This window comes from Cuculus canorus, chromosome 25 (genome assembly GCF_017976375.1).
Source record: "Cuculus canorus isolate bCucCan1 chromosome 25, bCucCan1.pri, whole genome shotgun sequence".
In the NCBI taxonomy this organism is placed as follows: domain Eukaryota; kingdom Metazoa; phylum Chordata; class Aves; order Cuculiformes; family Cuculidae; genus Cuculus; species Cuculus canorus.
Genome location: NC_071425.1, coordinates 5,041,249 through 5,053,364, shown reverse-complemented (window position 1 = coordinate 5,053,364; position 12,116 = coordinate 5,041,249). Strand labels below are relative to the sequence as shown.

At 46.6% G+C, this 12,116-nt stretch overlaps 1 long non-coding RNA gene across 2 annotated transcripts; it reads left to right on the top strand.

Moving 5' to 3' along the window:
• Positions 1-202: 202 nt before the first annotated feature.
• LOC128854504 (uncharacterized) lies at positions 203-11,868 on the top strand. 2 transcript variants are annotated; one of them, XR_008453559.1, is made up of 4 exons: positions 203-325; positions 7,909-8,021; positions 9,200-10,119; positions 10,431-11,868. It is a non-coding gene; the product is annotated as an uncharacterized LOC128854504 (long non-coding RNA). The 2 variants fall into 2 exon arrangements; XR_008453560.1 differs by having other exon boundaries at positions 9,200-11,868.
• Positions 11,869-12,116: the final 248 nt, after the last annotated feature.

Here is a 12,116-nt window from a genome sequence, read left to right as displayed (position 1 = left end):
ACTTCTAATCTTCTGCACCCAAACCTTTTTCAGGACAGAAATCCTGAAGTTATTGTTCCAAAAGCAGGACTGCAAGGTTACTTTTGCCCTCTAGACCACACTCTTGCAAGTTTATTAACAATATGACCTCAGGAACTCTTATTCATTAACTCAATATTAGAATGTAAAGCCACCTCTCCTGGAAATCATTGTCTGAGGGTAGACAGCCTGAGAGGTGGGATAAAGAAAAAGTTCAAGCACAGTGCTTTGAAGAGCGATAGTGCTACAGTGGGGTTATAGTCTAAGACCTCTGGATGTGAGGAGAGCTCACCATTACCGATTCAGGGTAAGCTTTGTCCACCACTAGTCCTGCTGCTCTGGAGCAACAGGACTCCTCAGCACCTTTGTAACTTGGGTAGTTCGTAAGATTCCTGTTTGACCTTGTCCCAGCCATGCCTTTCCCCTTGTTCCAAACTCCACCTCTGAGCTGATCGTATTCTTGTAGAGGTCTTTGTTTTGGTACAGTCAATGTTCCATGTGCATCCCAACGATGGGTTCTTGCAGTGACAGATTGGACACATCACGTGTCCTTGATTCTGGTGGCCTGGCTGCTGCTTGTCATTCACCAGAACAGTGTGAATGATCTCCATCTCTTAGAGAATGCAGAATAATTTGGGCTGTGGGGAAAGTGAATCTACAGGAAAAACAGGCTGTGGGTTTTTACTGTCTCTCTCCTGATTCTGACTGGAACAAACCAGTCAGGGGTGTTCCTGGGTTTCTGGTCTGTTTGAGCTCCAGACGAAGAAATAACATTTATTCTTTCTTCACACATCACTGAGTCAAGTGAAGTGTCTTTTTTTTTTCTGCAAGTGGCAAAGAAAAGATACTATCTTTTTATTTTGCGTACAAGCAGGTTCCTTGGCGGAAGTGGAATTGTTCCCCTGGATTATTTTCATCTCCGTGTGCTTGAAACTCGCTTTCACCATTCCTCATGCTCTGCCCAACTTTGTTGCCTCTGTGCTCTACCCTGTTGTTTCCTCACATCCTTTACTGTGACTTTCACTATTCAAGCCCTATTTGAAAGGTACCTCCTGCACTTGAGAGACCAGAATACTGTGGGATGAGCACTTTTGTGCATCCTGGTGTCAAATGGGCTTTAAAATCAAACTCTTGACAGTGCTTGGTGCATGCAGTCTGTCTCTACAAACCTGTAGAGTGTGTGTGTTTTAGCTCTGCCTTAAAGATCTAGGTACCCTTCTGATCTTCTGTCTCCATATTCAAGACTCGTTCTTACCTCTGGGGAAAAACATCTCCACACTGTGTTGACATTGCTGAAAAGACAAATACTGAGCACTTCTGAAATCCCTGGCATCTCCTCTGCATTGGCGTCATTTCTGTCCTGTGGGCTGTGTTGCTTTCTTTCTTAGAAGCCTTTCTTCTTAGTAGATTTAAGTCTGTCTCCCTAAATCTGCTCACGAAATCTCTTCAGTAGGAAGAACTATTCAGCAGTTTGAATTTATAAAAGAAAGAAATTAACTGAAGCAAGAAGATGGCTGATATTTCTTGTGAGGGGCTCTTGTTGTTGAGTTTGGTATTTGCACCAAAAGAAGAGGTGGAAAAAATACAACGACCTTCTGCTATGGTGATCAAGTACAAAAATATTCTTAATTCCAAATTGGAATGGATACAAAGAGCAGCTCCACTTACAGAGCCTCCTTGAGGGAAGCAATTCGCAGTATGCCCTCTCACAGGGGAGAGAAAACCTGGCTGGCATTCATTCACGCTCTCTAGACACAGCATCAGTCTCTTCCCTTTAGCTTATGGTGATACCGTTGCGCAAAGTCACTTCTGCCACAGAGGGTCGAAGGCCTCCTGTAAAAGATATTGCATGACCGTATTGCCATGAGCTTTGAGTGTTTTATTGCAGCAGTGAGATGATTAGGGAGTTCCTAGGAAAAACCCAGCTTCAGCTGCATCAGGTCCCACAGAGATAATCATAGAATCATAGAATAGTTTGGGCTGGAAGGGACCTTAAAGATCATCCAGTTCCACTCCTGCCATGGGCAGGGACACCTCCCACTGGCTCAGGCTGCCCAAGGCCCATCCAACCTGGCCTTGAACTCCTCCAGGGATGGGGCAGCCACCACTGCTCTGGGCAACCTGGGCCAGATACAACAGTGGATGTCCCTGCGGCTGTGCCGAGAGCTATCCCACAGGTTTATGGTGCTATAGGGGGGGCTTTGCCACCTTCTTTTTCTTTTGCCATCTTTTTTTTCCCCTTTATTTCCTTTTTCCCTCCACACTCCATCCTGGCTCTGCTCGAGTAATTACTTCCAAATGCCTTCGGAACATCCAGGGTAGCCACGCTTGTCAAAGGTCTAGTGCTCCTCTTCAATCACAGCACTGTGTGGAGCAACAGTGGGGTTTGGGTGTTGCCTTTTTCCCTTTTTTTTCCTAACATGCTTGAAGATAGTGTGCAGATTCCTGGTGAATCACTCAGTTTTTATAACATGAACAAAGTAGTCCCATCAGTTCCTCACAATACATGAGCTTTTGTTAATTCTTAAGTTTCTTTATTTCATCACATAGGGACTCCTCACATTCTGCATCCGTTCTGATCAGAGCAACAGTTTTTGATTTCTATAAAGAGTTTGGAAACATTCCAGTGGCGATGCTGGTCACTTGAGAAATGCCCTGTAAGCAGGCTGCAGCGTGGATTCATCTGTAGATGTGGGTCATGGGGTAGATGTGGGTTACGGGGTTGCCACCTCCACTAGCCCAGTGGTGGAGGCTGCAGCATCTCCCGTTTCCCAGGTACAGCTGGTGGGGCAGGAAGGACCCAGTCTGGATGCCCTCCTTCCCTGGCTAGATCACCTGAGCCTGTCAATTCACCTCCACCTCCCTTCTTTGTGTGGACATGAACATTTTATCACATCCCCTGACACGATGTAGATATGCAGAGCTTGTCCATGTAAAAGAAAAGCACTTGCTTCATCGATCTTCAGCAATCTCTAGAGGTCCGTGTCCTGAGGACTCCACAAATGGTTGTAGGTTGGACACCTCAGACTGAGCTGTGTTGCCAGAGGTCACCAACCACTGCCTCTCCTCGGCAGTAGTAGTAATGCCTTAACCTCTAACAGTTCGTGCTGCCTCTCTGCTTAGGGTTATCCGATGACTTATTTAACAGACACTGTGGAAGAAGAGTCCAGAGCTAGAGGTACCATTGCACGTGTGCCTAAGTATTCCATAGAATTGTGGAATGGTTTGGGTTGGAAGGGATCTTAAAGACCACCCAGTTGCACTCCCTGCCATGGGCAGGGACACCTCCCACTGGACCAGGCTGCTGGAGGCACTGCTCCGTAAATGCTCCAGAGGAGTACCGAGAGCAGCACGGGGTGGCCAGAGCTGACCACGTGGCTTCTGTACTTTTCTTGCTGTGATTTACTTGAGTAATCAGGACAATTCTCTGTTAGGCATAAAATGAAAGTAAATGATTAGAATAAAGATGCGCTGAGCAACTTGACAAGACTCGAGTACAGGGTACAGGATCTGTGGGCGTTTGGCACAGCCCCAGCACTGCAGATATTTTAGCTCTTGCTTATTTTTTATTCTGTTCAAATATGACTTACCTTAAAAAAAAATTAACTGCAAAGCATCTGATGTTACACAACAGATCCTCATAATGGAAAGGATGCCACGGCAAAGCTGTAGGCACGAGGTGCAGGGCTGAGATGGTGTTCTGAATTAGCCAGGCTTCGGCTGGTTCTGGAGCACTCGGGCAATAACTGATTGCACACATAGTGGTTTGTTCTATCCAATCGCCCTCTTTCTGGGAAGAAACCCAGAGAGAGGCCTGAGCCACACTGTCAGTTCTGTTCACTTACAGTGCATTTCCGAAGCAACTTGGATGGCATGAGGAGGAAAGCAATAATATTCCCAAAGGGATTTACACATGGAAATCCTTCCTAGGGACAAAGCAGCAGAGCACCTCTAGTACATCTCTTCCAGTTCAGTACCCAGCCCCCAAATTCCCTTTTCTCATGATTTCTGCCAGACGACACAGTGATTCAGAAACTATGTTCTGTATTTTCTTGCATCCTAAAGGATACATTTACTTTAGGTGAACATTTTACTTACTCTGCCTCTGGCTAACGTAGTACTGAAAGCTATTACAGAAAGCCCTTCCCATCCTGCTCATCCCAAGATGCATTTAAGATAAGTTGGAGATATTCCTGGGATCCTTTGTCAGGAGCATGTACACAGCAAGTCTGGGAGTGGTGGAAGCAATCTCATAGAATCACAGAATGGTTTGGGTTGGAAGGGACCTTAAAGCCCATCCAGTTCCAACCCCTGCCATGGGCAGGGACACCTCCCACTGGCTCAGGCTGCCCAAGGCCCATCCAACCTGGCCTTGAACCCCTCCAGGGATGGGGCAGCACAACTTCCCTGGGCAACCTGGGCCAGGGCCTCACCACCCTCATGGTGAAGAAATTCTTCCTTATGTCCAGTCTAAATCTGTCCCTCACCAGTTTATACCTGTCGCCCCTCATCCAATCCCCACAAGCCTTTATGAACAGCCCCTCCCCAGCTTTCTTGTAACCCCTTCAGGTCCTGGAAGGTCACTCTAAGGTTTCCTCTGAGCCTTCTCTTCTCCAGGCTGAACAACCCCAACTCTCTCAGCCCGTCCTCATAGGGAAGGTGCTCCAGCCCTCAGACCATCTTTGTAGCCTCCTCTGGACCCATTCCAACAGCTCCACCTCCTTCTTACGTTGAGGATTCCAGAACTGGACACAATGCTCCAGATAAGGTCTCACAGGAGAGGAACAGAGGGGCAGAATACTCTCCCTTGACCTGCTGGCCATGCTTCTTTTGACACAGCCCAATCTGTAGCTCTCCAGGGCTGCTCAGTTAAGTTGTAAGTCCAGCACCAAACTTTGCTGCAGGTCTGGGCTGTGGGCACCACACCTGGAGCAAGAAAAGAAATGAGAGTGATGTGTGGGCTGCAGTTAAGTATCAGTGCAGAAAAGCAAGAGGAGAAAAAGGCAAGGGTTGGGATGGTAACTGCCAGCAGACAGCTGAGATCAACTACAGTAAGGAAACCGTTACAAGGGAACTGCAGCACCAAAGCGTCATTTTTCACTTTGTAAATTCAGCTCAAGTGTGTCTACAGTGTCGTTTGTCTTAAAGATTTGGATTCCTGTGCCGCATCACAGAGTGCTAACATCTCTAGCAGAGGGATCTGTCGCTGAACTGCAGGCGTCTCGAGGGTGTAAAACAACAACAGCTTGGTGGAACACAACAGCAGTTCACGAAAGTGAAGAGAGGAGTTTCAGTAAAATAGCAGAGCAGTTGGGTAGGACTGTAGGAAGGTTTTGCAAACAGACTGCAGCATAACAGGCCAAGCAAGTTGCATCTTGGTCATGTTCTTGCCTTTACGATACATGAATCGGAAAAAAAATGGCCATTAAGTGTTATCGGTGCTGCAGTGGGGCGAGCACACAGGCTTTGCAGATCTTTGTAACCATCACTTGGTGATAGGAAGCTGCCAAACAAGAAGTGCGATAATGGTTACACCAGATACTGCTGAGGAACAGTGGAAACGGTGAGTATTTTTGTGAAAGGAAAGACCCACCCCCCCTTTCATAATAAGAAAATCTTGAGAGTAGCCCACACATGGTTTGGAGACAGCAGCTTCGGGGCTATTGCAAGCCCAAATGTTATATCAGTACACACCTACTTAACGATACCGGTTGGGTTAATGAAGAGAAGGTTACATGCTGGTTCCTATGCCTTTTGAAAAGTGGAATAAACAACAATCTTTATTCTCTTGGGAGACAAAAAAAGTGCAAATTCTGCCAGCTGGTTTGTAATATGACTGTGCTTTTCATGGTGTATTTTCACAGCTGTCTTATCAGTTTCCTAAAATGAATCAGGGTGGAGCAAACACTTTAGGAATGTCGTGAAAAAAGGATTTGGAACTTTGCTGTGGTTCATGATGATGATGTCCTCTTGGGATAATGCATCAGGATTGGAAGATCCTTCTGGAGATAGGAATAATGCTTTTGAAATATTCTCACTCAAAGTTCAGCACCTATCGTGTTTGGATTCTGAATGTAGACTTCCTCCTCACTCTTTGTGGTAGTTTGCCCTGAAGTTGTTTTTGGGCAGGAGGTGCTCCCATATCCTCTGCTGCAAGGATCACTTCTGCAAAACGTGACGGATCCTGTCACTGTGTCTTGTTTTGGTGGAAGCTGAGGGATCTTGAAACTTTGTGGACCTGGGTGCTTGCTAGATCTTAGTTGAGATCATCAACTCCATCTGAACCAACCACTACAGGTCAGGTCTGTCCCCACTGCAGATGGTAGGAGAACCCTGACTGATTTCAGGGGGTTCACTAAAAACTTGTATTTGTAAACTAAATACAAGAAATACAGGAAAGGAAGTGTTTCAGTGCTCTTCCACCCCAAAAAAAGTTCCTCTGCTGTTTCCCCTCGGTCAGTGCTGCTGTTCAGGTAACAAATAACTGCTCAGACCTGTGGTCCCATGCAGTGCTTTGGATTTTGGTGTAGGCAAGCAATAAAAAAAACTGTACTGATTTATTGTGTGAGTTGTACACGCAGGAGACGCTCTGGTGGGAAGGAAGCTGGCGTGTCCTCTGAGTGCTGCTAGGGTTAATGCAATACATGAAACTGTGTCAGCAGTTTCACTAAATATCATTTATCCCATCACTGCTAAGAGTTATGGGGTATTTGACAGAAACAAGTGAACTAAAACTTTTCCCTTTCATAAAAATGACTATGACTAAAACTGTACTTTTTAATACCGAATATTAAATCAGCTTATCAAACTTCTGACAGTTTTACTTTAAGCCTTACTTATTTTGTTGGCTTGTAAAACGCTTACTGCTACTCAAGAACAAGTGCTTTTCTGAAGATTCCCTACATCTGGCTGTGAAGGTGAGCAATGTCATAGAATCATAGAATAGTTTGGGTTGGAGGGGACCTTAAAGACTATCCAGTTCCAACCCCCCTGCCATGGGCAGGGACACCTCCCACTGGCTCAGGCTGCCCAAGGCCAATCCAACCTGGCCTGGAACACCTCCAGGGATGGGGCAGCCACAGCTTCCCTGGGCAACCTGGGCCAGGGCCTCACCACTCTCATGGTGAAGAAATTATTCCTTATGTCTAGACTAAATCTGTCCCTCTCTGGTTTATACCCGTTCATCCTCATCCTATCGCTCCAAGACTTTGTGAACAGTCCCTCTCCAGCTTTCCTGTAGCCCCTTCAGGTATTGGAAGGTCTCTATAAGGTCTCCTCGGAGCCTTCTCTTCTCCAGGCTGAACAAGCCCAGATGTCTCAATCTGTCCTCGTATGAGAGGTGCTCCAGCGCTCTGATCATCCTTGTAGCCTGCTCTGGACTACATGTCATCTTTCTCATGGATTCAACTAGAGCCTGATCCAGTGGGAGGTGTCCCTGCCTATGGCACGGGGTGGGAACTGGATGGGCTTTAAGGTCCCTTCCAACCCAAACTGTTCTATGATTCCAGCTCTTCAAAATGCAGCAGAGTTGGTCCAGGTGTGATCGAATGGGGAAATACCAACAGCTGGCATCCGAGTTTGGGCTAGCGGATATACAGACCCTGGTGTCTTTTGTCTGCCATGAGCACACCAATCCTGTAACATGAACGAAGCAGGAGGTACAGTTACAAGGATCTTTCTTTGTTTACGGCTGAAGGCTGTGTGCTCTCCCATTGTGTGTCAGGGCTGCATTGCTTCAGTCATCTTGACCGCATGCAGTCCTAAAAGCTCCTGGAGTGCCTGTCAGGATTTGCCAAAAACGAGCTGCATAAATACATCCTCTCTTTCAAAGCTGCAACTATAGTTTGACATACACTGTTCTTTTAATAGTGGATGTTTTCTGTTAAACAGAGTTCTGGACCAAGGCATGTGCGTTTGGTTGGTGGATCAAGGACTCTCACTCAGCTGCTCACAACGGAAAAGGAAACTTGAGGAAGCATCGTCAGCGTTTGAAAAGTTTTAAGGTAGGAGGAAACGCTTGTGAAGCAGGGGACTTGATTATCCTAGTTAAAAGCACTCTGCTCACTGCTGCCCAAACAACGTTCTAACACCTTGTCTGACAGCCCTCTGTCACAATGTCATTCATTGCACTATTGTTCTTGTTGAAAATGTCTTGAGGAGAATGGGCAAGACCTTCTGCAAAGGGTCTCTGACCACACGGATGAGATCCCTCTGGAGGTCAGCGGTCTCCCACTCCCACAGACTGTCGGTGCATGGCACAAGAATCATCATCTCCTGTCCAAATGCCTTTTAACTGCGCCTCAGACTGGCTTTTTTCTGTGCTTCCATCTGCTGCAAGAGGGAAGCGGGAACGCTGCAAGTGGCTTCCTGTCACAGGCAGAACCTTTTGATGTAGGTTTGATCTGTGTGGCACATGGCACCACCTCTTTCTTTCTGTCCAACCTTTAACATTCTTTTTCTTGGTGTTGAAGGGAGTTTGGGGGTTGGGTTATACCTATTTCTGAAGAGACAGAATTCCGCAAGTAGAAAAAGTTTTGTCTCTGTTGGTTTCTTTTATTGAAAGCACTAGAATCTGAGATGTCCAACATCCTTTGATGTTGCACAGACATCTCTCTCTAGGTGTGTACAGGAAAATAAAGCTATAGTTACTTCTCCTGTTACTCGTTTCTTCTCTACAGCTCTGCTCGCCAGCCCCAGTTTTGGCCATTGCTTAGATGTTGGTGGCATTAAAATGCAGTGCTGGTGGCAGAAGGGCCATGAAGCACACGTTTATTTCAACATAGACAAACTAGAGTTGGTTCCCCACAGCTCAAGGTGCTCTTGCCAAAAATTGCAAAAATTAAAATTAAGCAGCCGGCAAAATAGAAATCTCCCTTTCCTTCTGCAAAACCCCAACTCTATTTCAAAACTCCCCAGGCGACACAAATAGAGATGCCTTTCATTAGTTACTGAAGGGATGGCAGGCCTCGTGTTCCTTCAGACTGCTGAAATGCGAAGAAAATTAGTATCTTGCATTTACAAGATTATAATGGAATATTTTCTCTACAGGCATATACTCCTTAGATAACAAATGCTGTAAAGAATATTTAGTTTCGTATGGTCAGATGGAATGGAATCCATCTAGAATATGATCTGATGGTGTACCTCATTTAAAATACAGTGGTTTTCTATCTTCCTTTAGGGATTCTGACTATTTAAGGGACAACATCTTGTTTATTACAGCCAAATTTTGTCCTTTCTGTTGTCCAAAAGTGATGTCGGCTTACAGTGCAGACACACCAACCTGAAAGAGTTGATGGAGGCTTTCTGTGACTGTTTGGCTCACCAGTTCACCAAGGAGATGTTTGAGCAAGAGGCAGTAACACTACAGGGCTTGATGTCATACGGTGTGGATGTAACCAAAAGGGGACAGACTGGATTTCTGGACCAAAGCCAGGGATGGTGATCCTGGAAACTCATCTCTTGGCTAATTCCTGAGGCCTTTAAATGCAAATGGTGAGGGGGAGACCTTATTGCTCTCTACAACTACCTGGAAGGAGGTTGTACAAAGGATGGTGCTGGGCTCTTCTCCCCAGGGACAGGGGACAGGACAAGGGGGAATGGCCTCAAGCTCCGCCAGGGGAGGGTCAGACTGGATATCAGGAAAAAGTTTTTCACAGCAAGGGTCATGGGGCGCTGGCAGAGGCTGCCCAGGGAGGGGGAGAGTCACCATCCCTGGAGGGGTTTCAAAGACAGGTAGACAAGGTGCTCAGGGACATGGTTCAGTGACAGAAAGGGATGGTTGGAGTCGATCATCTAAGAGGTCTTTTCCAACCTGGTGATTTTGTGATTCTGTGATTTATGTTGATATTCTTGAAATATCCAGACCTCAAGACCAACCCACTCGTACCGGTCTGGGCAGTTTGGTGCTTTTATTCCAGAGCCTGAACAGCCAGGATCCAGGAACTAAGTGTGCCCGTGCATCCCAGAAGATGCTGTCAGAGCAAGCTCTCTGTGTTCCAGAGGGATCTGGCTCCTTGCAAAACACAGGGGAGGTTGTCATCAGTGGAAGACAAGGATCCTTTCCAGTCCTCTCCTCTGCCTCAGTGACTTCAGACCCAGGTATGGACATGAAGCATTTCCTGACCTCATGGGCTCTCTTTTGGTGGGCACCCAGAATCATAGAATCACCAGGTTGGAAAAGATCTCCTGGATCATCAAGTCCAACCATTCCTATCTGCCACTAAATCGTGTCCTTAAGCATCTCGTCTGCCCGTCTTTAAAGCCCCTCCAGGGATGGGGGCTCCCCCCCTCCCTGGGCAGCCTCTGCCAGTGCCCCATGACTGGTGCATGGCAAACGGAGCCTGTGCTGGGAGCGAGATCACATCTGCCTCGAGAGGGGCCACAGCTACAAATGCTGTCATCTTCCACAGGTCCTGAAGGAACTGCTCAACATGGGGGAACCTCTCTACTCACCTGCCTGTGTGTATGGGCACCCACTTTTGGCCATGGCCGTAGGGCAGGGTGGGAGACAGACCCTGTGCCATGGCTCTGGTGTTCTCACAAGACTGACGCAGGGTCTGGACTGGACATAAGTGGCTCAATATTTACACTGCAGCTCCTCTCTTCCCCTCTGGAAGATCATAGAAGAGTTTGGGTTGGAAGGGACCTTAGATATCATCCAGTTCCACTCCCTGCCACGGGCAGGGACACCTCCCACTGGCTCAGGCTGCCCAAGGCCCATCCAACCTGGCCTGGAACACCTCCAGGGATGGGGCAGCCACCACTGCTCTGGGCAACCTGGGCCAGGGCCTCCCCACTCTCATGGTGAAGAAATTCCTCCTTATGTCAGGCCTAAATCTGCCCCTCTCCAGTTTACACCCATTGCCCCTCATCCTGTCCCCACAAGCCTTTATGAATAGTCCTTCTCCAGCTTTCCTGTAGGCCCAAGATGGTCTTTTGCTGTTGTCTCATTCCCTCTGGCTTCTCAGCTCTAGAAAACTGTCAAATCCTCCCTCTTTTCAAACCCGTGTCTTGAAATCTGTTTTCCCAGGAATGAGATGGGTACATGTTGACATCAGTTCTGAGAATATTTTCTTGTAGGTGGAACTATTATTCCTCCTTGGTCCGTAACCGTGCACAGTCAGGGGTTTGCTGAGCTAAGAAGTTGCTGAAGGAAAAATGAGAATTGTTCTATGTATTCCCCTCTAACAGATGTGGTTGAAAAAGACTAAAGGACAGAAGATAAGCAATTATAGAAAGCACTTCTGGAAGTAATGGGAGAGCCAGGAGGCTACAGATTCAGATGAAAATATTGCTGGAAGCTTTCCCTCCTGTGGGGGTTTGGTTTTGATTTGAAAACGCTTGTGGCACTGGTTTGTGTGATGCCAGTCTCCTTGGAAAGGACTGCAGTGACAGATGACACAGGTGACATACATTCCCTCACTCTGATCCAAACTTAATTCCAAAGCTTGGCATCTCGTTTACCAACTCCGCTAATAAATACCCATAAAAACCAGAACTGAGCGACCTCCAGTTTCTCCTGGCACTTCCAAGGTAGGAATCCTCCTATGGCAGTTTATTTTTTATACAACTAATTTTCTTGACTCACAACTGAAGATTAGCCTGTTGCTTCATTTATTTGGTCATTAATTTGGCACCGTGGGCAGATGTTGACGTAAAGCTCTTACCCGTTTGGGGTTAGATGGAGGCAAGCGATCTGCACCCAAAGGTTTAACAAGGCGTCCATCCCAAGGGAGTGTTGATGCTTCTAATTAATTTAATTAAAGGGAAAACTTTATACTAGACTAAAAAGATTGTTTGCTTGATTGAGACCTAAACATCAGTTTCCTTAAAGGGAAATAAAGCAGATAAACCCCCAAATTTTTTTATTGTGTGCTGCTTTGTGCAAAACCAACATCAGTTTTTAGTTTGATGAGACAACCCAGCTTTTATCACTGTTCTATTTCATCCACAGCAGACAGGGAAGCAGTGCTGATGGGATTGCCAGTTGCAATGTGTACCTTAAGAATCTTAGAATCATAGGATGGTTTGGGTTGGAAGGGATCTTAAAGTCCATCCAGTTCCACCCTCTGCCATGGGCAGGGACACCTCCCACT